Raw genomic sequence first — 25,754 nt, 5'->3', positions numbered from 1 at the left:
ATCTCCTGTGCTTCTTGGCCATTTGTTAATCTGTCCCTTTATTATTTTTTTTAAGATTTTATTTATTTACGTATTTGTTAGAGAGAGAGAGTGCACAAGCAGGGGAAGTGGCAGAAGGAGAAGCAGGCTCCCTGTTGAGCAACAAGCCAGATGCAGGACTCCACCCCAGAACGCTGAGATCATGACCTGAGCCAGAAGGTAGAAGTTTAACCAGACCGAGCCACCTAAGCATCCCTATTTTTTAATTTTTTTAAAAAGATTTTAGGGATGCCTGGGTGGCTCAGTTGGTTAAGCGGCTGCCTTCGGCTCAGGTCATGATCCCAGCGTCCTGGGATCCAGTTCTGAATTGGGCTCCTTGCTCAGCAGGGAGCCTGATTCTCCCTCTGCCTCTGCTGCCCCTCTGCCTGCCTGTGCGCATTCTCTCTCTCTCTCTCTCTCTGACAAATAAGTAAACAAACAAAATCTTTTAAAAAATTTAAAAAAAAAGATTTTATTCATTTATCTGAGAGAGAGAGAGCGGGCGTGCGCATGCATGAGCAGGTGTGGGGTGGGGGAGGGGCAGAAGGATAGAGGGAAAAGGGAGAGGGACAAGCAAACTCCCAATGGTCACTGATTTGGCAACCCAAGGGGGATTTGATTCCAGGATTCTGGGATCATGACCTGAGCTGAAGTCAGACACTTAACAAACGGCGCGACCCAGGTGCTCTTCAGCCCCTTTATTTTTAACTCACCATTTTCCAATCCTATAGAATTATATATATATATATATATATATATATATATATATATATATATATATATATATAAAAAAGATTTTATTTATTTATTTGGCAGACAGAGATCACAAGTAGGCAGAGAGGCAGGCAGAGAGAGAGAGAGAGGAGGAAGCAGGCTCCCCGCCTAGCAGAGAGCCCAATGTGGGGCTCGATCCCAGGACCCTGGGATCATGACCTGAGCCGAAGGCAGGGCCTTTAACCCACTGAGCCACCCAGGTGCCCCTATTTATATTTTTTAAAGATTTTATTTGTTTATTTGACAAAGAGAAAGAGCACAAGCAGGGGAGTAGCAGGCAATGGAAGAAGGAAAAGCAGGCTCCCCACTGAGCAGGGAGCCAAATGTGGGACTCAATCCAGGACCCCAGGACAGAGACCTGAGCCGAAGGCAGATGCCCAACCAACTGAGCCACCTAGGCACCCTAAAATTATTTTAAATTAATGTCTTTGGCAAAACAACTATTAATGGCATTTTTTAAAAATACTGGTATGCAATGGAACTGCAAGTTTCTTTAGTGGTATGCAGCTTTCAGTAGTTCATTTAAAGATGGAATATGTTTTGCATATCTAGTTTTAAAATTTATTTTGTTTAACCTTAAAAATTGTATTATTATCTGATATAAATCCTTTATAAGTAAACCATGTTTCACACTAGAAAATACACATAAAATATATGGCACACTGTCTAGCATATAAAAGAAATGCAATAAAAATTATTTCCTGGGGTGCCTGGGTGGTTCAGTCAGTTGAGCGTCTGCCTTCAGCTCTGGTCGTGATCCTCGGATCCTAGGATGGAGCCCCATATTGGGTTCCCTGCTCAGCGGGGAGTCTGCTTCTCCCTCTCCCTCTGCCCCCACCTCACCCCACCCTGCTGTGGCCCCTGCTTGTGCTCTCTCAAGCTCTCTAACTCAAATAAATAAATTAAAATTATTTCCTAATAATTAGTATTTAAACATTTCTATTATCCTTAGAAGAATATTTTTAAAAAGATTTTATTTGTTTATTGGGGAAAGAGAGAGAGAGAGTATGAGCTGGGGGAGTGGGAGAGGATATCTGCTGAGCAGGGAGCCTGATGTGGGCTCCATCCCGGGCCCCTGGGATTATGACCTGAGCTGAAGGCAGATGCTTAACTGACTAAGCCACCCAGGCGCCCCATTGTGGGGTTTTTTTTTTTTTTTTTTTTTTTTTTTTAATTTGAAAGAGGAGGGGAGGGAGGGACAGAGGGAAAGAATCTTAAGCAGACTCCCTACTGGGTGGGGAGTCCAAGGCCAGGCTGGCTCCCAGGACCCCGAGATCATGACCTCAGCCAATTCACGAGACCCACGCTCAACCACCAAGCCACCCAGGCACCCCCACAGCCTTACTTTTACAATGAAGGCAGGTACAAAGCATTTGCTAGAAGTCATGTAGACTTTTTAAAAAGCATGTGGACTCTGGCTTCTGAGTAAGAGATCTACGAGTTCTCTTTTCCATTAAAAACCTTATGGGGCACCTGGGTGGCTCAGCAGTTAAAGCCTCTGCCTTTGGCTCAGGTCATGATCCCAGGGTTCTGGGATCAAGCCCCACATCGGGCTCTCTGCTCCGTGGGTATTCTGCTTCCTCCTCTCTCTCTGCCTACTTTTGATCTCTGTCTGATGAATAAATAAATAAAATCCTAAAAAACAAAACAAAACAAAAAACTTATATTCACTATTTGTAGGATACTTGTGTGGGGGTGGGGGTGGGATAGGGCATGCAGAGCCCCCAGACACCTGGATCACCTGGTGTGGGGGAGGAAGCTGTTCCTTACCCTACCCTACATGTACATTTTTTGGGAGCAGGATGGTTTTCTGCAAATATGCCCCCCATTGTGTGAGGCAGAATGTGGGCTCCCCCCATGATTGGCTGTGTGAGTGGCTTGGGGTGACTTCCTTGATGTCAGCCAGGGTTTGCCCAAGCCTGGGTGTCCCAGTGTGAAAAAAGGAGGCCCGTGCTTTCAATCATTAGGCTCCAGATGCTGCAAAAGGACACTGAGGACACGCTGGCACTGCTCAAGAGGCGCAGCCTGTGGTGCCCCCACGTCTCGGCCTCCCCAGAGCAGCCTCTCTCAGTAGCCTGGCTGCAGGCTCTCGGAACTTGGACAAAGGCAGACAGGGCCATGTGACGTGCAGGGTGCTGGTTGTGCAGCGGCTGCTCACAGCTCTCCTCTGGGGGCTCCTGGAGTTCCCCACTCTCCAGCAGGCGCACTGCAGGTGGCACGTGTGCTGCAGTGCCACCTTGCCCCGGGTGGCAGGGTCAGCCGCCCTCATAGAATGCCCACATCAGCATCTTCACCTCCTTCTCTGAGGCTTTTGAAGCTTCTGTGTGACTCCTTTGGAGCTGGTGCCACCATGGGCGATTGACCGGGCCACCTGGGGAATGAACAGGGCGCCCTTGACTGTGGCCAGTCCAGGCAGATCCCCGGCCACCCCTGGCTGCAACAATAGCACTGGTTCCACCAGGCACTGCAGGGTGGCCGAGAACTCCTCCAGTGGCCGCGGACCCCCCAGCAGGGCCAGCGCCAGCACATCGTGTCTCTCTAGAAGTTCCAACTCCCAGTCATGCCCATGGGGAAGTGTGAGCAGCTCCAGGTCAGAGGTGACACTTGTGATCCCTCCTAGAGGGACCGTAGTCTGGCAGCCCACCAATAATAGGTAGAGGGTGTTCCTCCCAGAATGGAGTTCCAGGCACAGGTCATTGGGTTCTGGGGGCCAATTCTGGGGGCCCAGCAGGCAAGAGGAAGTTGTTAGGGGGTCAGAAAGAGACCTCAGCCTCTGGTCTTGCAGAATTTCTCTTCTCTTCGTCCTCTTCCTCATTGACTTCCCACCATGGGGCCTCTGTTTCTTGGCCTCTATGGCTGAGTGGTGTTCCTTGGGCACCAGGCACTGGAGGCACCAGGTCACAGTATGATTGGGGGCATCTACATCACCACATGGCACCACTGAGTGTGTTCGAAGTGGCTTGGTGAGTGTCTTGGCATGAAGCTGCCCATCGGAGGCCCTGTGGCTGTCAGCAGTGGACCCCTTACGAGGGAGGGCACACATGGGCACAGCTAAGACTCCTGGTCTAGAGGGGTCTTCTCTTGATGGCCCCATGTGCTCCAAACATCTGGGTTGACTGCCACTCCACTTCTTAGGCCTGGGCAGCTCTATCTGAGCTGGGCTGTCTGGGAAAGTGTCCTCACTAAAACTGCATCAAATAGGTCCTGGCTGTATCACAGGTCTGGAAAGCCCCAGCCCCTATGGCCTGGGACTGTGGATGCTGACTGGTCACATGGCTGAGATCCAGGGAGGACAAACTTGGGAAACACTCATCCTCCAACTGAAAGAGCACTGTGGGCTGGCCTGGTTGAGGATGCAGGGCCACACAGAGTATCTCAAAGGATAAGGCTGAGCCCTGCCGGCAGCCGGAGATCACTGGGTGGCCCGCATGGAACCAGGGACAAGAACCAAGAAGTCCCCATGTTGCTGAAAGGAGGACCCCAGCCTTCTGATGGGACAGGGGGCCATGGGACTGGGGTTGGCCGGCAAATTCCTCTCCATCCTGTGGCACCTGCATGGAGGGACCAGGATTTAACTGTACTTTCGACAGTCCTCAGGCTTCCACGTCTGTGCTGGGACTCAAGGAACTGCCAAGAGGCTGCTCTCCCTGCTTCCCCCAGGCCCCATGCTAAATGCACAGTCTGCTTGAGATTCTCTCCTTCTTCCTCTGCCCCTCCCCACCCTCTCTCAAATAAATAAATAAAATCTTTTAAAAATAATAGTTTAATAACTGGGTGGTGACAGATGGTAACTCTACTTATCATGGCATGCATATCATAATGTGCGTAATTGTCAAATCACTGTGTTGTACTTCTGAAACTAATATTATATGTTACGTATACTTCAACTAAAAGTACAAAAAAACTTCTTTAAGTTTAATTTTTATTCTTTATTTATCTTTTAAAAGTTTGTTAGAAAATGACACTTTCTAGGGAGTTATCTATTAGTTGTTTTTCTTTATTTAAAAATTCATTAAAATCGGGACACCTGGAGGGTTCAGTTTGTTAAGCGGCTGCTTTCTGCTCAGGTTGTGATCCTAGGGTCCTGGAATCGAGTCCCACATCTGGCTCCTGGCTCAACAGAGAGCTTGCTTCTCCCTCTCACTCTGCTAGTTGCTCTCCCTGCTTTGTACTCTCCCTCCCTGTTAAATGAATAAATAAAACCTTAAAAAGTTTCTCTTAAATTTTTCTTAAAAAAAATTTTTTCTTTTTTTCTTAAAAAAATTCATTAAAATCTTGAAGACAATTTAATCAGATTACCATTATTTCTTTTTCTTTTTCTTTTCTTTTTTTTTTTAAGATTTTATTTATTTATTTGACAGACAAAGATCACAAGTAGGCAGAGAAGCAGGCAGGGGTTGGTGGGGAGGAGGGAAACAGGCTCCTTGCTGAGCAGAGAGCCCCACACGGACCAATCCCAGGACTCTGGGATCATGACCTGAGCCAAAGGCAGAGGCTTTATTTAAGCCACTGAGCCATCCAGACGCCCCTAGGTTACCATTATTTCAAATATATGTGTTACTTTTGTTATCTTCAATCTTATGTTAGAAAAAATAATTTATTTACAGGAGCCTGGGTGGCTCAGTTGTTAAATGTCTGCCTTCAGCTCAGGTCATGATCCAGGGGTCCTGGGATCAAGCCCCGCATCCTGCTCCCTGCTCTGTGGGGAGTCTGCTTCTCCCTCTCCCACTCCCCCCTGCTTGTGTTCCCTCTCTCTGTCAAAGAAACAAATTTAAAAATAAAAAGAAGGAAAAATAATTTATTCAATTTATTCCTTTTTGGGGCGCCTGGGTGGCTCAGTGGGTTAAGCCACTGCCTTCGGCTCAGGTCATGATCTCAGGGTCCTGGGATCGAGTCCCGCATCGGGCTCTCTGCTCAGCGGGGAGCCTGCTTCCTCCTCTCTCTCTCTGCCTGCCTCTCTGCCTACTTGTGATCTCTCTCTGTCAAATAAATAAATAAAATCTTTAAAAAAAAATTTATTCCTTTTGACATTATTCATTTTTATGAATGTAAATGAGTGTTTACTTTTATTTTTTTATTTTTTTTAAAGATTTTATTTATTTAACAGAGAGAGATCACAAGTAGGCAGAGAGACAGGCAGAGAGAGAGACGGGGAAGCAGGCTCCCTGCTGAGCAAAGAGCCCGATGCGGGACTTGATCCCAGGACCCTGGGATCATGACCTGAGCCGAAGGCAGAGGCTTTAACCCACTGAGCCACCCAGGTGCCCCGAGTGTTTACTTTTAGACCCTGGAATTCAAGAGACATAAAGCATCAACTTGTCTTTAGATGACATAATGGCTTTTATAGAGACACTAACAAATGTATCGCATGGTATTAACTAGATATCATAACTGGAGCGTATGAAGCTCTCTTTTCCTTTTTAAAAAAATATTTTATTTATTTATTTTTATGAGAGAGAGCGCCCTTACGATGGGGGGTTGAGAGGTGGAGGGAGAAGCAGACTCTCCCCTGAGCCGGGAGCCAGAATCTGGACTGGATCCCATGACCCCAGGATCATGACCTGAGCCGAAGGCAGATACTTAACAGATGCCCTGAAGAGTATGACGCTTTCTTTTCTTTTTAAAGACTTATTTATTTATTTGAGCGAGAGAGAGAGAGAGAGGAGAGAGAGCGAGCACAGGCACGCATATATGCACACGTATGTGGGGGAGGGGCAGAGGGAACAGCAGAGAATCTTAAGCAGACTGCTCTGACCTTGGAGCCTGACTCAGGGCTGGATCTCATTATCCTGAGATCAGGACCTCGGCCAAAATCAAGAGTCTGACGCTTAACCCACTGCATCACCCAGGTGTCCCAAGAATATAAAACTTTCTTAGCATGTGACTTTAAAAATCCCCTTTTGCTAGTGTAAGTATACTAATGTTGACTTCCCTCCTTGAGTCACGCATACAGAAATTACACCAGGTAGGCTGTAGCACAAAGGAAACTTTACTTGCAGCAAATAAGGAGATCAGAGGGAACGACTTCCAAAGCTGTCACTTCCTGAGCAAGGGTGGATAGGTTCTTTTTATTTAGGGTTAGGATGAAATTTTTTTAAGATTTTGTTTCTTTGAGACAAAGAGAGAGAGAGAAAATGAGCAGGAGGAAGAGGCAGAGACAGAGGGAGAAGGTGACTACTCATGGAAGAGGGAACCCGACATAGGGCTCAATCCCAGGATCCTGAGATCATGACCTGAGCCAAAGGCAGATGCTTAACTGACTGAGCCACCCCAGGTGCCCCAGAATGAATATTTTTAAAAAGGGATCCTTGGGGGGGCACCTGGCTAGCTCAGTTGGGAGAGCATGCAACTCTTTTTTTTTTTTTTTTTGTTAAAGATTTTATTTATTCATTTGACAGAGAGAGCGAGATGACAAGTAGGCAGAGAGGCGGGGGGGGGGGGGGGGGGAAAGGGTGGGTGGGAAGCAGGCTTCCGGCTGAGCAGAGAGCCCAGTGCGGGCCTTGATCCCAGGATCCTGAGATCATGACCTGAGCAAAAGGCAGAGGCTTAACCCACTGAGCCACCCAGGTGCCAGAGCATGCAACTCTTGATCTTGGGGTCCTAAGTTCAAGCCCCACATTGGGTATAGAGATTATCTGACAAAAAGGGACCCTCATCATTACAGGTAGAGGTAGATATAAGGTCATGCATGTACCTTAAGGAAACATGGCTACGCATACATTGTATGTTATGTAAATGAAGCTTGTGCTCCTCCTTGGGTGGAGATTTTAGTATTATAATGATGTAAAGGTAATTGTCAGTCATTCTGGATGTCACTCCATGGTCCACCTGTACAGGTGCAAGTCATGGTGGTTGGGGGTTTTATGTTCCTACTGGACCGGACAGGGTAGAGTTCTTGTCAGGGCAGTTGCTATGTTTGAGGTGGGGTTTCAATTTTCATTTGTCTGAGTTAAGAGATAAGCTGCCAGAAAGAACTTAAGGAAAAAATGTGGGACAAATGTCAGTGAATCTAAGCAGGTAGGCAGTAAAGGTTAGGTCTTGGGATCTAACTCGTGACACTGGGAACATGGAAAAGCAATTGTGCCTCAAATGTTGCTTCTGATAACCATCACATTTGCCATCTAAGTGGTTTTTTTTTTTTTTAAACAGTGTTTCGTGCTTATAAAAGAAGTGCCCTTTTGGTAGAAAAAAATTAATCTTCCTCAAAACGGAGGCATTGTGAATTTTATTAATTGCATTACAAAATAATGTAGTCATACACTACAAAATGAATGGAAGTTCAAGAAATTATGTCTTTTGTGTGTATTTGATAATACAAGTCTAAATTTTTTTTTTCTGGCCTGAACTGTTTATTTTAACTTCTTTTCTTCTAGATCTCTCTTTTGTTCTATACTAAGCAGGTCCAGCCCAAAAATAGAAATAGTAATTCTTAAAAGGAACAGAATTTTACAATGGAACAAGAACCCTTAGTATGGTTCAGTCCAAACCTGTTATTTAGAGATAAAGACACCTAGCTCCAGTGAGGTTAGCTTTTTTTTTTTTTTTAAAGATTTTTTATTTATTTATCTGACAGACAGAGATCACAAGTAGGCAGAGAGAGAGGAAGAGGCAGGCTCCCCGCTGAGCAGAGAGCCCGATACAAGGCTAGATTCCAGGACCCTGGGATCATGACCTGAGCCGAAAGCAGAGGCTTTAACCCACTGAGCCACCCAGGCGCCCCGAGGTTAGCTTTTTGTCTCACAACACATAGCTAGGAGTTGGCAGAGGAAAACAAGAGAATGTTTTCTGAGTCACGTTACATTGTCTATCAGGGAAACGATGGCAGAAGAGGGTGGTGGGGTATTATATTTTTATTTTTTAATTGTCAAGACACACCTAGACCATCTTAAAATTTAGAATCAGAGTTAAGAAGTTTAAATTGCAGATAATTCTGCTACCATTTTGAAGTACCTACCCTCAAATAAATGGGAGGTGGAAAGAAATGTATCCAAAAAATGAAATTGGGCAAACAATCAGCTAAGCTTGTTGTTTTTCTTATCCCTTGTATTTTATTCTGTGACATTGAAAATAGACTTCTCATAATTATATTTGCTAGATCAATTCACAAATTCCTGAAAAGGTTTTCCAGAAGCAACATGCTTCCCATGTTCTCATCTGTTTAAAGCCCTATTGTCTTTGCTTCTTTTCTCTTTCCACTACATTGGACACGGTGCCTCTCTTCCCCCACCCCCAGTCTTTTTTTCTCATTAGGATTGCAGGTTCGTGAGTTCCATTATTTAAGCTCTGACAGAGAGAAGAGATGTATGTAATTGAGGTCCTTCCTAGAGTAGAGTCCATAGAAATATGCGAATATGCATTTCCTTTTCTTTTTTCTTTTCTTTTCTTTCTTTCTTTTTTTTTTTTTTTTTGGACTCTCATCTTTCCCATACAATGAATAGGAATAGTTTGTTGCAGACCCCCTTGTGCTCACACACTCTGATACACAGCTGGTGAATTGTTTAGGGCTCCGCATGTAGCCTGACCTGCACCAGCAACTAGAGCTTCATAGCTTCTGTCAGAGCTGCATGCAGAAAATGCACAAAGCTGAGTTTGGAAAGTGAGAAAAAGGATAAAAATGTTAAAGTATGAAATAATCGAACTCTTTTCGGTCAATCCACTTTATATGTGGAAAACCTGACATTCTCTTTATCTACTTAAGGACAGCTTCCAGTGGAAAAATCAGGGTATTTTGTTGTCTTCCACTTGGAATAGAAAAACGAAACATCGCAATAAACCTGTTAGCAAAGATTTTTTTTTTAAAATTAATTTATTTATTTGACAGAGAGAGAAAGAGAACACAAGTAGGCAGAGAGAGAGGGGGAAGCAGGCTCCCTGCTGAGCAGAGAGCCCGATGCGATGCGTGCCTCAATCCTAGGACCCTGAGATCGTGACCTGAGCCGAAGGCAGAGGCTTAACCCACTGAGCCACCCAGGTGCCCCAAGATTTTTATTTCTATTTGTTAATAATGCAGGTAAAGGGGCCCCTGGGTGGCTCAGTGGGCTAAGCCTCTGTCTTCAACTCAGGTCAGGATCTCAGGGTCCTGGGATCTAGCCCTGCATGTGGCTTTCTGCTCAGCAGGGAGCCTGCTTCTCTCTCTTCTCTCTCTTCCTGTCTCTCTGCCTACTTGTGATCTCTGTCTGTCAAATAAATAAATAACTAATCTTTAAAAAGATAACAACAACGCAGATGAACACACAAATTCATCTTCTAAATCTAGACTGTTGGGGAGTCATCGTTCAAAGTGGTAATCCAAAAATGTACCACATGTTCAGGGATGGAAAAAGCACTGTTTTTATTAATATAATTCAACTGAATTTGGTTTTACTAATTCAACAAAGAGGAGCAATTTTCTTTCTTTTTTATTTTTAAATTTTATTTATTTATTTGACAGAGATCACAAGTAAGCAGAGAAGCAGGCGGGGGGCGGGGGTGGGGGGGAAGCAGGAGAGAGAGAGGGAAGCAGGCTTCTGGCTGAGCAGAGAGCCCTATACAGGACTTGATCCCAGGATCCTGGGATCATGACCAGAGCCCAGTGCAGAGGCTTTAACCCACTGAGTCACCCAGGCGCCCCAGGAGCAATGTTCTTTAGAATATTTTTATGCAGCGGAAACTTGAACAAAAATAAATTTAGCTGCATTTTTACCAGAAAATTGACTTGGTCTAGACATGATATTTCCTGAGTATTTTGGTTCAGGCTTCATAATTTAGTATCCCTGAAGCTACCTATGAGACATGGTATTTTAAAAATTTCTTTCCCCCCAAATTTGAAGAAGCAAAATTTTTTTAATAGAGAAACCATTTTTCAATTCTGCCATGTTTTGGACTGTGATATCAAATACCTTGTGTTTTTTGGGTAAAATAATGCATTCTGTAAAAGATCTACACCCCTCATTAATGACCGCTTCATTTTCTGTCCTAAATCCTGTTCGTTGCTCCCCTGCATTCAGATATTCAGATAAATTACCTACTTTCACTGAAGCATTACCAGCTATATACTTAGGCATAATTAAAACTCTGAAGTTTTCTTAGAAATACATGCATTCTTTGTTTGTTAAGAACCTTCTGCAAATGAATAGAAGGGAACATTTTGTATTCTCTCTACTATTATACAAAATACCACAGAATAATAATCCACAATTATCTTCTTTCTTTCATAAAACATTCTACTGAAAAATCTATTCATGTACTTTTGTTAAGTAACACTCACCATTTGTCCTCATTTTTAATACAAACAGGGTTTGCCATAATTGCAGCCTTGCGTCCCAAACTCGTGTTTTTATTTATTTATTTATTTTTCAAACTCATGTTTTTAAAAAGATGCAGCATCTTCTGGTTTTCATATGTCAGAACACGGAAACAAGTAAAACACAAAGGAACCGCAATGCCTTTAAAAAATATATCAAATAAACACCTTCACCTCCAGCTTCTGAACTTAGCTTTAAGGTCCCTTGGACTTATTCTTTGGTTTTGATAATAGCCAATGCTTGCTTTTCAGATGTAGCTTTTGCTTAACTTTCATGACTCATTGTTCTACGGGAGCATGTTTAGTGCTATTTGTGCGCATACTCTGATAACAGTACTTCCTAGCTGGTAAATGAGGATATTGTCACTAGAACATAGTGAAATATTAGCAATTCATCTCACCGGCTAAGACTTCCAACAGGCTTCGCCTTTCCCCTAAAAACTGGAGGATTATTTACAACGACTGTAAGGAGAGGAAGAATAATTTTCCCTTCACCCTTCTAGGTTCTTGGTGGAAATCTCCTATAATAAAATAAATAATAAATAATGAAATAAAAACAGAACTTTATCAACAAGGGTGCTTCATGTACACACAGAGATACCCAGAAAAACTGAATAACTCCTTAAAATGGCTCAAGTCATCACCTTAAATACCCTTGTCAGCTAAAGACAAAAGAAAGATGTCGGGGTGGGAGGGAGACCAGTTATGAGATGTTACTCCAGAAAAAATCCCAGTAAACAAAGGATTATGCAGATTTAAGTGAGAGCCTTCTCCAGGACTAGATTCTCTTGTGATTTAGTAATTCTTAACTTCCTGGTATGGAGAAGAAGACACCTTTGCAAATGGAGATTTCCTGCATAAATGTAAATTTCTCTTACAAAAGGGTAATCTCTACTCTGTTTTTAGAGCTTCTGCAGTGTCTGCTCTTTCTCCAAATAATCAGGGCAAAATAATTGTTATGTCAAAAAGCGGCATATTTTGGGCTGGTACATATATCCTGCTAGGTGTCACTACCCCAGTTCATTCCGTTTGTGTGGGAGATTGTGGAATGGTTAAGTGGGAGATTGTGTATGGCTGTGAAGGAGGCATCATAAAAGTTTTGTTTTGTGTATGTGACTAAGATGGGAAACCAGTTGTAGAGTTTTGAGCAGAAGAGTAAGGTGGGGATTTGACTCTGGCTGCTGTGTTGAGAAAAGATTGTGGAGGGGAAGAATGGAGGCAGAAAATAGGAAGATCAGTGCTTTTGCTAGAATCCAGGTGAGAGATGGTGATAATTTGGAACAAGATGGTGCTAAGTGGTTGGATTTGGAATAATTGAAGCAGACCCTGAACTGAGCATGGAGCCTGACACGGTGCTTAAGATCACGACCTGAGCCAAAAACCAAGAGCTGGACGCTCAGCTGACTGAGCCACCCAGGTGTCCCTCATTTCCTTTGGATGGTAACCCAGATGAAGAATTGCTGGGTCATATGGTCATTCTATTTTTTTAGTTTTTGAGGAACTTCCTTACTGCCTTCATAATGGCTCTACCTGTGTAGGGTACTTGTAATTTCTTCATTGCTTTTTGAAAATAAGGAATATTTTTCTTTTCTTAAGATTATATTTATTTATTTGACAAAGATCACAAGTAGGCAGAGAGGCAGGCACAGAGAGAGGAGGAAGCAGGCTCCCCACGGAGCAGAGAGCCCCATTCAGGGCTTGATCCCAGAATCCTAGCATCATGACCTGAGCCTTAGGCAGAGGCTTTAACCCACTGAGCCACCCAGGCACCCCAGGAATATTTTTCTTGAATGGGGTTAACAGAAGTCTATTCTCAAGAACAGAGCATCAATTCAAGCATATCCATGTTTTACATAAGATGACACAGCAAAAGTCTAGCTGGCTGCTTAGGCTGTGTCTTACCAATGTGGGGATTGAGCACAGCTTTGGGCTTTCTGCTCAGCAGGGAGCCTGCTTCCCCCACTCTCTCTGCCTGCCTCTGCCTACTTGTGATCTCTCTCTGTCAAATAAATAAATAAAATCTAATAAAAATTTAAAAACAAAACAAAACACAACAACAACAAAAAGAGATTTTATTTATTTGTGTGAGAGAGGGAACACAAACAGAGGGAGTGGAAGAAAGAGAAGCCAGCTTCCCACCGAGCAAGCCGGGAGCCCAATGCAGGGCTCGATCCCAGGACCCTGGGATCATGACCTGAGCCGAAGGCGCCGCTAGTTTTGATTCTTTTAATTTTTCCATTCAAACCGTAACATTCCTGACCTCATCTAAAAATTCTGGAGGTATATTGTATCTGGAGCCTATAGTTTTGTTGACTGAGTACAATTCACATGGAGAGCTTTATTTAGAATATATATATATATATATATGTATGTATATGTGTGTATATGTATATATAATATATTATATATATAATATATATGTATATAAATATATAATATATTTCAAACCACTAAAAGGTTAACATTTTTACATTCTTAATTTCAGCTGAACACATCCCACGTTTCTGCCAAGTCTTTCACCCACACTAAGGTACAGTTAAAAGCTGTTCCTCTGGGATTAGTCACATCTCACTGACTTCACTCACTGATTAACAGACCGAGTAAAGTTCAGTTGCTTTCAAGCAGGCCAATGAAGTATTTACACACATTTAACCAATTTCTCAAATTGTAATATGAAACCTGTCAAGGAAGGATTATAAGCAGGAACCGAGACAGATTTCTTTAGTTACCGTGCACTACATTATTATTATCATTTTTTAAAGATTTATCCATTACTTGAGAGAGAGAGAGAGAACATAAGCAGGAAGGGAAGGAAGGGTGGAGGGAAAGGGAGAAGCAGCCCCCACACTGAGCAGGCAGCCTGATGCATGGCTGGACCCAAGGACCCTGTGATCCTGACCTGAGCCCAAGGCAGACACTTCACCAACTGAGCCACACAGGTGTCCCTCAACCCACCACATTAAATTTTGCCTTACCTCAATTTGGTTAGCTTCTTAATGCTGAGAGGATAACCGAAAATGTTAGAAATTTCCAAGTCAAAAATACAGTCACTTTACCTCCTCACCCCACCGAACCTGACTTAGGTTCTGGGACTTCATCAACTGGCTGGTTCAGTTGGTAGAGCATACAACTATTGATCTCCGGGTGATGAGTTCAAGCCCAACCTTGGGTGTAGAAATCACTTTATTTATTTATTTTTAAGAGTTTATTTGTTCATTTGACAGAGGTAGACACAGTGAGAGAGGGAACACAAGCAGAGGGAGTGAGAGAGGGAGAAGCAGGCTTCCCACTTAGCAGGGACCCCAATGCAGGGTTCTATCCGGGAACTCTAGGATCATGACCTGAGCCAAAGGCAGACGCTTAAGGACTGAGCGACCCAGACGCCCAGATCACTTTAAAAAAATAAAAAAATTTTAGGGGTGCCTGTGTGGCTCCGTGGGTTAAAGTCTCTGACTTCAGCTCAGTTCATGATCTCAGGGTCCTGGGACCAAGCACCGCATCATCGGGCTCTCTGCTCAGCAGTGAGCCTGCTTCCCTTCCTCTGTCTCTGCCAGCCTCTCTGCCTACTTGTGATCTCTGTCTGTCAAATGAATAAATAAAATCTTAAAAATAAATAAATGAATAAAAAAATTTTCAAAGAATACAGCCACCTTATATTCTTCTAAGATAAAGAACATAAAACAGAAAAGCCAATTGAGGACATCAATAGAAGTTCTCATATGCATTTATTAACATTTCTATGATTACAACTTATACGTACTACTTATATTTTGTAAGACTACTTTAGATTTTCAAATACTCTCATGTTTTTACCCTTTCTATACTATAACCACAGCTATATACTTTGTAATACTTGAAAAATCACACGGCTGTGGATCACAAAAATTGGCTAGTTTTTATAAGTGATTTCTCTGGTAACATGTTCCTAAAGCTATAGAAGCGTTTAAACATGTTTTGAAGTTCAGACACTGAACATTGCCTAGGAACTGTTGCTGACCCATTATCATTTAATGGACAAGCGTTTTAATGATGAATTTCCAAACCACTCTTGTGGGAGTTACCATGGACACTAAGAGGCACTCCACTGCCAAATCAGATGGATAGGAAAACGGTTTTTTTTAAATACATTTCAGGTATCTGTAGACTTCCAGAACTGGTTCTGTCACAAACAAATGGGCCTTTGCCTTAATTTATCAGAGATTTTCTGACAGCATCTCAGCTACACATTTTTATTTCATTCTCTTCTGCCCTCTGCCTCAGTCTGTATTTTATCTTTATGAAAGGCCTTACAGTGAAGACACAAGATAATTTCCTAAATGTTATTTAGCTTTGACAATAAGGCCCGTGTTCAGGGTTGGACAGGCAGATAAGAAAAGGAGAGATTTGCTTAGTGTTTCTCCTCTACAGGGACACCTACCAAATCCTGGGAAGACTTATTCCTGCCTATAACCTTTCATTTGGTAAGTGTAATTCTGCATGCATTTCTTGTTGTGATTTTGTGATTGTTGCTATACATGCCCTAAAACAATGAATTTAAAATCCATTTACCTTCTTTGGAGGATATTCTTTGATAGGGATTTATTATGTAATCTAGCTGATAGACTTATGAAGCCTGTTCTACTAAGAAAAGGTTTGCTATATTGAGCGAATATCATTATGCTATTATTTTTACCATAACATGTGTTTTGCTTTCTAAAATCTCTTTTAATTAAATGTTGTAGAATGAGTTTGAGACAAAATAGGGTTGGCTCTCTCCTTCTTACACAATCATTAGACATTTTTATGTATCATCAAATATTTCTCAAATATTTAAATAAATTTATATTCATGTATTTTGTCTTCACTTCTCAATGAGTGTTCTAAAACTCATCTGTGATGTTGAGCTAAGCAAGGTGCTCTGAAAACTTTATGTATTTTCCTCATTCTGGCCATTTAATTATTTTTACCTTCAGACTAAATTTTTTTCCAAATTTTTATTACTATTAGGCCTACACAAATTTAAATCCTTTTCTGAAAACTGCTCTATGTCTCTTTTTAGAGATTAAGTCATTAAATATACATAATTCAGCAGAGTGTTATACAACATTATTCTTTGTCTTACCATGGCAATTACCTTTATGTAGGCCACTTGTTCAGAATCTCACCTATATTGGCAAGGCTTTTGTTTGTTTTCATCTCTGCAGCAAACGCCCAACAGATACATTAGGAAAACAGGGGGACAGCTGGTAAACAGACCCATTCCCTGCCTCAGGGTTGACGAAGCAATTTGCCAAATCCATCTTCCCCTAGTTTGTTTCACATCATCACTATTTCCAAATTTTCTGCTTTTTGTTTGAGCACTGTCTAGTGTATACAAAGTAGCTGAAATCAAACTTGTAATCACCAGTTCTGATAATAGGTGACAGGGTTTATTTGTTTTGTTTTACTAAATTCTGTAGTGTGCACTCTTGTTTTTGGTTGGTTCATCTTCATTAAATTTTCTTTAATTATTTTAAATTTTATTTATTCATTTGAGACAGAGTGAGAGAGCCCAAGTGGGGAGGAGGCTCAGAGGGAGAGGGAGAAGCAGACAATCCGCCGAGCAGGGAAGCTGGAGTCAGGGCTCGATTCCAGGACCCCAGGACCATGACCAGAATGGAAGGCAGATGTTCAACTGACTGAGCGACCCAGGCGACCCAGTACATAAATCTTTTAAAATTATGAAGATTATAAACAATGTATTTCCTAATGTGCTCCATCTTAAATTTTCAGCATTAATCTTAATACAATATTAAGATTAATTTTAAAAATAAAAACTTTACTAATGTTTTTGGTTCAGAGGAAATCAATCATGGTTATAGGAATACAGAGAATGTTGAATTCCTTACCAAATCTTGAGGCTACTGGCAATCTCATGCAAAGGAGGAGAAAAGCTAGGGTCAGTGGTGTCCAGCCATGACCGTAGATTATATTAGACTAGGATGATAACGGGATGATGCAGAGTCAAGAACAACAAGGCATCATGATAATAATGACAGCCATTATTCCTAAACTCTCGGTATGTTTCAGCCTTTATGTTTGTAACACAGTTATTCTTTTTAATACTAACAACAACAGCGGGGTAGGTATATGCCAAAATCCACATTTTATGGATTTATTATTCAATCAACAAATACTGAGTATATATAATGTCCTGGGCCCAAGGGATATCAAAGTAAACAAGACTCTGGTCCTCATGGAGCTTATGACCTACTGGTCATAAGCTAGTTAACTGAGTCTTAGACAGGTTGTATTAGTAGCTCAAGAACTGTCTGTGGGGCTCCACATCCACCTGCTTACCTTCTACTTCATGTTAATGATGGCTGTGAGATAGTAATCAGAAAGCAGATAGTCACAGGAAACACCGTCCCGGAGAGCAAAGCCAGTTGGACACTAGGGAAGCAAGTAGGGTTCCAGAACATCATTGATGAATGTAGGAGCAAGAGACTGTTCTGTGTACTAAGGAAATGATCAGAAAACCAAGTAGTCGGGGCTCCTGGGTGGCTAAGTGGTTTAAAGCCTCTGCCTTCTGCTCAGGTCATGGTCCCAGGGTCCTGGGATCGAGCCTGCATGGGGCTTTCTGCTTGGCGGGGAGCCTGCTTCCTCCTCTCTCTCTCTCTCTGCCTGCCTCTCTGCCTACTTGTGATCTCTGTCTGTCAAATAAATAAATAAAATCTTAAAAAAAAAAAAAAAAGAAAAAAGAAAACCATGTAGTCAAATGGGACAATGAATGCATTTTAATGTATGCTATACCATAATTAGAGTTTGGTGGTTCACAATAGGATATATAAAACAGTAGAAAAACATGAATAAGAAACTCTGGACATTGTCAGTGTTCTTTGGAGGCTCTTCTTTCTCATCTGGTAGCATAATTGTTAGTTTTCCCAGGGATTTCTCTTAGATCTTCTTCTCACTTGATGTACTCTCCCTGGGTGACTCTGCTACTTATGTAGTTACAAAAGCTGATGACTTTCAAACCCCATCCCTAGCTCAGCTCCTTCTCTTGCTACAACATATCCAACTGCCTATTGTCTATCTTTTTGTGGATAGTTCACCTGCTGCTAAAATTCACCATGTTCCAAGTTGACCTCACCATGTCCATCTTCTCTGCATAAAGCCTACGGTTCCTGTTTCCTTGTCTCCAGTCATAAACCTGAGAATTGTCCTTGATTCCTGCCCCTACTTGGCTCTCATCCCATTTATCACCAACTCCTATCAATGATAAATTGTAATTATTTCTCAAGAAATTTATTTCTCTTCATCTTCAGTACCCTTTCACTGGTCTAAGCAATGTTGTCTTTCTTCTGAACAACTGAAGCAAGCCTTTTGTAATTGGTCTTCAGGTCTTCAGTCCTGTCTCCTTTCTAATATTTTTCGTGCACCAAAAAATGTTTTTTTGTGTACTGAAAATTTGACCATCCTCTTTTCCTTCTTAAAACCCTTCCATGGTTCCACATTGCCTTTCAGATAAAATCCAATGTCTTTATTACGATCTATGGACCAGAGGGATTGGGACCCCATACACCATTTCAGTATCACTTTGTGTCTCTCGGCACTTTTGTTCTAGCCATTTCCTTGAATGGGTATGCTATCTCTTGCCACCTGTCCTTTGCACAAGTGCTTCTCTGTCTCTTTGCTTTGTTAACTCTAGCCAATCGTTGAGTTCTCAACTTAGATATTGTCGCCTCCAAAAAGCATTCCCTAACTCCCAAATACAGTTAGGTGCCCCTTCTTTATGTTCCCTTTACACCTTATCTTTCCTTCACTACAGTGCTTAGTATTCTATAATCACAGCTCTATCCTTTTCTCTCACACACTATACATTCCATGAAGACAGAAACATTGTTGCCTATTGGCCATTGTATCTCTACAAACTAACACAGTGTTCAGTACATACTAGTTGCTCACAAACAAATGTTAAATAAAGGAAAGAGCAAAGAAATCAGAACGACCAACGTTGGAGGCCATGGCATCATCTTACTAGTTTGAAGCTTTTTGCATAAACTTATCAAATGTATGAGCTAGAAGGGATTCAAGAAATCACTTTGTTCAACTTCCCACTCAGTGTAATAGTTCTATTCCATCATGCTTTAAAGACAGCCCTGTCTCCTCTCTGTATGAACACTTCCAGAGGTGGAAAATATGCTGATGTGTAAGAAAGTCACTCAGTGATGGGTATGTCTAATTGTTATTGTTGTTGTAAGATTTTGTTTATTTATGTATTTTAGAGAGAGATAGAGAGCATGAGTCGGGGGGGTGGGCAGCAGGAGAGGGACAGGACAGAGAGAATCCCAAACTGATGGCCCACCAAGCAAGGAGCCCAACTTGGGGTTGGATACCACAACCCTGAGATCATGACTTGAGCTGAAACCAAGAGTCAGATGCTTAAATGACAGACAGGCGTCCCCATGTCTAATTGTTTTCTTAAAATCCTCCTCAGTCCTCATTTTGAACACTTTCCTATTACAGCTTTCACTCATAGTTTAATGCCTGCCTTCTTGAGCAGCACAAAACTAATCTTTACTTTTCTTGAGCAACTCAAAATTAATCTTTCCCTTTTTCCAAATGAGAACCTTCCAAATAGCTGAAGGTCATTATTATGTGCTTTCTAAACCATTAGTTCTCAAGGTTTAATGTACAACAGAATGGCCTAGGGAGCATGTTAAAAATGTAGATTTCCTTGTCCTATCCCCAGAAACTGATTCAATAGGTCTGAGACTGATCTCAGGAATCTAAAATTTTAACAAGCATCCCAGATAATTCTGATGTGGATAGTACATAGACTACATGTCAAGAAACACTGCCTAGGGAAATACAGTTTTAAAATTTCCCAAAAAATGGTGTTTATAAGACTTGATCTTCAAAGTCACTAGATATTTGTGTCTATTCTCTTCAAGTATAACCCCAATGCTGGAACCAATTATTTGGGTTTGTTTGACTAATAAAAAGGAGAGTGAAGGGGGCACCTGGATGGCTCAGTTGGTTAAGCATCTGTCTTTGTGGCAGGTCATGACCCAGGATCCTGGGATTAAGCCCCACACCATGCTCCCTGCTCAGCAGGGAGTCTGTTTCTCCCTCTCCCTCTGCTGCTTCCCCAGCTTGTCCTCGCTCTCTCTCTCTCTGTCGAGTAAATAAATAAAATATTTTTTCAAAAAAAGTAGAGGACACCTGGTTGGCTCAGTTGGTTAAGCGGCTGCCTTCAGCTCAGGTCATGATCCTAGGGTCCTGGGTCGAGTCCCACATAGGGCTCCTTGCTCAGTGGGGAGCCTGCTTCCTCCTCTACCTGCTGCTTCCCCTGCTTGTGCTTTCTCTCCCTCTGACAAATAAATAAATAAAATCTTTTTAAAAAGACAAAATAACGGGGCACCTGGATAGCTCAGTGGGTTAAGCCTCTGCCTTTGGCTCGGGTCATGATCCCAGGGTCCTGGGATTGAGCACCGCATTGGGCTCTCTGCTCAGCATGAAGCCTGCTTCCCTTCTCTGTCTCTGCCTGCCTCTATGCCTACTTGTGATCTCTCTTTGTCAAATAAATAAATAAAACCTTAAAAAAAAAAGATAAAATAACATAAAAATAAAAACAAATTTAAAAATGTAGAAGGAAGATACTTTTTCCTTTTTTAAAAAAAAGATATCATTTATTTATTCATGAGAGACAGACAGAAAGAGAGAGAAAGAGAGCTAGAGGGAGAAGCAGGCTCCCTTGAAGCAGGGAGCCTGATGCCAGGCTCAATCCCAGGACCCTGGGATCACGACCTGAGCTGAAGGCAGATGCCCACAGACTGAACAACCCAGGCACCCCGATATTATTTCCTTTAACCTGATTTCTGTCCTTCTATTGAAACTGTACACAACTGTGTCACCAATTTTAGGAGATGTGTCACATTATTGACTGTGATTTTGTTTTTAACTAAAACCTGTTAGGGCAGGAATGACTTACAGGGAATGGATGACCCAAAGGTCACAGATAAGAAGGAAAGAAGGAATAGGATGAGATGACAATAGATAAAGGCATATCCCGAAGAGGGGTAGCAATATATATTGCTAGTATTCCCACTAAAGGTGGCACAGGGACTTCTCAGTAACTCCAGTTCCCCTCTCTCATAGTCCCTAAGATTTTCCACTGCCAGCCGTTTGCAAGAACTGTGGTTCCCTGTCACCTCCTGATCCTCTCTCTGGAGTCAGCAGATTAAAATCTGCTTTGCCTTTTATTAGAAAGGTGGTGGACCTGCTGTCCATCCTCTTAACCCACGATAAGAATAAGCGTCTGTAATCAGCCCTGCCACATCAGAAGGAGTTGGAACCTTGGCACACTTCTTTGGAAACATTTTTGATCTCTAACAGACTACTGAGGGTACCTTGGCATATTTGTAAAAGATGATCTAAAACTCTAAAAATAGCTGTGAGCACCATTCTCCCACATGCGTACAATTTGAATAGGTCTGGCAAGATGCTTTTAAGCTCATAAAAGTGTCACAGAATGTTATGAATTGGCTTTACATGCTTCAATACACCCGGTGTACAGATTAGCACTTTCTGTTATGACACCCAGGCTCTGTGCCCTCTACTCCAAACAGCAGGAAAAATTTATGAGCCAGAAAACCTTTCTTGGATTTGGCCTTAGGGGCAGTAAGCAGTGGAATTTAGTTGCTCACAAGGCCACAGTCTGAGGCCCCTAGAAATCAGGTGGGAACAGTCACATTGAGTGAAATTAGTTGTTAGTGTCTTCAGATGGGATGGTAAATCTGAAAGGGACTTAGGGCTGCAAGTAACAAAACTTTGAAACATAGCCGCTTTGTGTTGAATGCCAGGATAAAGAGATGATCCTAGCTGTGATGTGGAGAGAAGCAAGTTTAGAATGTGAGTCTGGAAAAAAAAAAAAAAAGGATCATTCTATTGCAGACTTAGGATTAAATGATTTCAATCCTCACAGGCCTATATGTATACCATAAAAAGGAGTTGGGATCAGACTCTTTTTTTTTTTTTAAAGATTTTATTTATTTATTTGACAGAGAGAGTTCACAGTAGACAGATAGGCAGGCAGAGAGAGAGAGAGGGAAGCAGGCTCCCTGCTGAGCAGAGATCCCGATGCGGGACTCGATCCCAGGATCCTGAGATCATGACCTGAGCCGAAGGCAGTGGCTTAACCCACTGAGCCACCCAGGCGCCCGGGATCAGACTCTTTTAAGTGGTATCCGAGAGCCCAGTATAAGATGTTGATCATGAGGTTTCTGTGATGGTCAACGTTGCATTCCTCTATTCATACAACAAATATTTTTGAACATCAACTACATGCCAGAACAGAAATATGGATTTGACATGGTCCCTGCCTTTTAGGAGTTCACATCTGAGGGGAAGGTAACAAGACAAAAAAATGGTATATTGTAACAACTAATGTAATAGAAATAAGCCCAGAATGTTCTGAGAACAAAGTGAACTGGAGGGAAGCCAGGTGAGAAGTTAAAGAAAGGCTTTGATGAGAAGTTAAAAAAAAGCGATGCCTAAACTGAATCCTGAAAGATGAGTAGGAGTTACCCAGAGGAAAGAGTTTGGGGAGTTCATTTCGGTCAAGAGGAATAGCACGGTATGTGGCGGGAAATGTAAGTAATTTAGTATGACTAGACTAGAGCATAAAGTAAAAACAAGTGAAGGATGAGAGATGAAACTGGAGAAATAGGCAGGAGCCAAATCATGAAAGGCCCTGTATGCTATGCTAAGGCCGCCGAACTTTCTTCTGTCAGCAATAGGGCTTCCCCTATTAAGTGCAAGAGTAAGTGATCATCTTGTTAAGTCACTCTGGCAACAATGTAGAGAATAGAAAGGACCAAAGTGAGGCAGGACCAGAAGAAGGGAGACTAGTTAGGAGGCTGCTGTAATAGTCCAGGAGATGGGGCCGGGGTACCTGGGCGGCTCAGTCAGTTAGGCGTCTGACTTTGGCTCAGATCCGTGATCTCAGGGTCCTGGGATCCAGCCCGGGAGCCTGTTCTCCCTCTCCTTTGCTTGCCACTCCCCTGCTCATGAGCTCCCTCGCGCTCTCTCTCTGTCTCTCTCTGTCAAAGAAATAAATAAAATCTTAAAGAAAAACCCCAGGGGTGCCTGGGAGGCTCAGTGAGTTGAGCCTCTGCCTTCAGCTCAGGTCATGGTCTCAGGGTCCTGGGATCGAGCCCCGCATTGGGCTCTCTGCTCAGTGGGGAGTCTGCTTCCCACCACCCCTCGTCTGCCTCTCTGCCTACTTGTGAATTCTCTCTCTGTCAAATAAATAAATAAAATTTAAAAAAAAATTTTGTCTATCCCTACCCAAAAAGTTAAAAAAAAAAAAAGAAAGAAAAGAAAAACCCCAGTAGATATCAATCAAATATCAAGGAAACAAGGAATAGAACTAATAATGTGTTGGAAATAAGAGTCTAATCTGTCTCCAAGTCTTGAGGAATCCTCTTATAAAATCTCTCGAATTTTTTTCCTAAACATTTCTAATACCACTGCCTCAGTCTTCCATAACAGTGAATCTCCTCCACTCTAGTTTTTCCCTGCTTAAACTCATCAAGTATAACGATATATCTTCTTTGAGAGATCTGTCTCATGAATCCAATCAGACCTTTTATAATCCAGTTCCATCCTACCTGTGCAAGCTTGTCTTTCATTCCTTCCAACATGCCCCCTGTGCTCTGGTCGGGCCATGCTCCATACTGTCCCTAAAACACTACAGGTTCATTTCTGTCTCTGTCCCTTCCTGAGGTGTCATATTCTATCTCCTCTGTTGGCCCCATTGTCCTTTGAGGCTCAAATCAAATTGCAGCTCTGCCATGAAGATTTCTCTAACTTTCTTAGTTCTTTGATTTCCCATTACAATTATAAATAGAAACATATACCCTATAGATGATTTAACTGCGTATTACATGCAAGTCTTACTTCTTCAACTACCTTTTTAACTCTTCAAGGGGCTAGAATTCAATATTACTTCAATGATCCCAACTGGGTCTAGGCCATTTTTATTCTAACATTGTGACCCATTTTGAGACAACATATATTTGAGCTCTAAGAGCATGTTGATTTCTTTCTTTCTTTCTTTCTTTCTTTTTTTTTTTTTTTAAGTAGGATCCTTGCCCAACATGGGGCTTCAGCTCATGAACCTGAGATCAAGAGTTGCATGCTCCACCGAATGAGCCAGCCAGGTGCCCTGAAAATGTTGATTTCTTGCTTATGTGTGCAAACATATGATTCAGAATTATGTTTCACTGACTCTTTTTGTTGAGAAAGCATATTAAGAGTGAGTTCAACTAACCCTATTTAATTCTTGGATCAATTTTCTATTCAATATTTTTTGTATTTTTATTTAACTCAACTTTTAATTTTAAACAATCTTTTCCATGTTCATTTTACAATGAATATTTACCAATTTTAACCTTTCGATAAAGGTATTACTGACATACAACAAACTACACATGTTGAAAGCATACAGTTTGGTAAGTTTGGACATATGGTATATACCCATGCAACCTTCACCATGATTAGCATAGTGAATATAACAATCTCTCCTTTTGTGCTTTGCCTTTTCATTCTCTTAACAAGAATCTTTGTCTTTCGAGGCAAGTGGGTGGCTCAGTTGTTAGGTGTCTGCCTTCAGCTCTGGTCATGATCCCAGGGTCCTGGAATGGAGCCCTACATGGAGTCCTGCATGGAGCCCTACATCAGGCTCCCTGCTTGGTGGGAAGCCTGCTTCTCCCTCTCCCACTCCCCCTCCTTGTGTTCCCTCTCTCACTGTGTGTGTGTCTCTCTCTGTCAAATAAATAAATATATTTTTTTTAAAGAAACTTTGTCTTTCAAAGAGCAGAGATTTATAATTTTGATAAAGTCAAATCTGCCAGTTTTTTACAGATTGTGTTATTGGTGTCATATTTAAGAAGTCTTTGCCTAAAACAAAGGCCATGAATATTTCCTCCTATGTTTTATTTTAGGTCTTAGGTTTTACATTTAAGTCTATGATGCATTGTTGGTTTGTGTTTGCATCTGATGTGAGGTATGGATCTATGTTTGCATTTTTGCATAGGAATATTTAATTATGCTAGCAGCATTTGTTGAAACTATCTTTTTCCCACTTACTTGCCTTTATTTTTACTTTTTAAAAAAGATTTATTTATTTATTATACACAGAGACATAGAGAGTGTGTGCGCGAGTGTAAGCAGGTAGGGGGGAGGAAGAGGGAGAGAGAAAGAATCTCAGGCAGACTCTCTGTTGAGCGTGGAGCCAGACGTGGGGCTCAGTCTCATGACCCTGACATCATGACCTGAGCTGAAATCGAGTCAGATGCTTAAACGACTGAGCAACGCAGGTGCCCCTATTGCTGTCTTTTTAAACCAGTACCTCATTGTTTTGAATAGTGTATCTTTGTCTTGAATTTTGGTATTCTTAGTCCTCCAACTTTGTCCTTCTTTTTCCAAATTGTGTTCACTATTCTAGATCCTTTGCATTTTTATGTGAATTTGAGAATTAGCTTGCCATTTTCTAAAAAATGAGGCTTTGGGGAGAACTGACATCATACAAATATTGTCTTCTTATCCTTGAAGATGATATCTATCATCTATCTCCATTTATGACTTATTTAATCTTTTTTTAGCAGTGGTTTGTAGTTTTTAGTGTCTTTCTATTCTGCAACTGTGTCAAACT

The 25,754-nt window shown here is 41.9% G+C and overlaps 1 pseudogene; it reads right to left on the bottom strand.

Annotated features, from left to right (window-relative positions):
- Positions 1-2,748: 2,748 nt before the first annotated feature.
- On the bottom strand, positions 2,749-4,349 carry LOC116582332 (annotated as a pseudogene).
- Between the last annotated feature and the right edge of the window lie 21,405 nt (positions 4,350-25,754).

Source organism: Mustela erminea, chromosome X (assembly GCF_009829155.1).
Source record: "Mustela erminea isolate mMusErm1 chromosome X, mMusErm1.Pri, whole genome shotgun sequence".
NCBI lineage: Eukaryota > Metazoa > Chordata > Mammalia > Carnivora > Mustelidae > Mustela > Mustela erminea.
The sequence above is the reverse complement of the archived record's forward strand: the minus strand, read 5'-3'. Positions and strand labels throughout refer to the sequence as shown.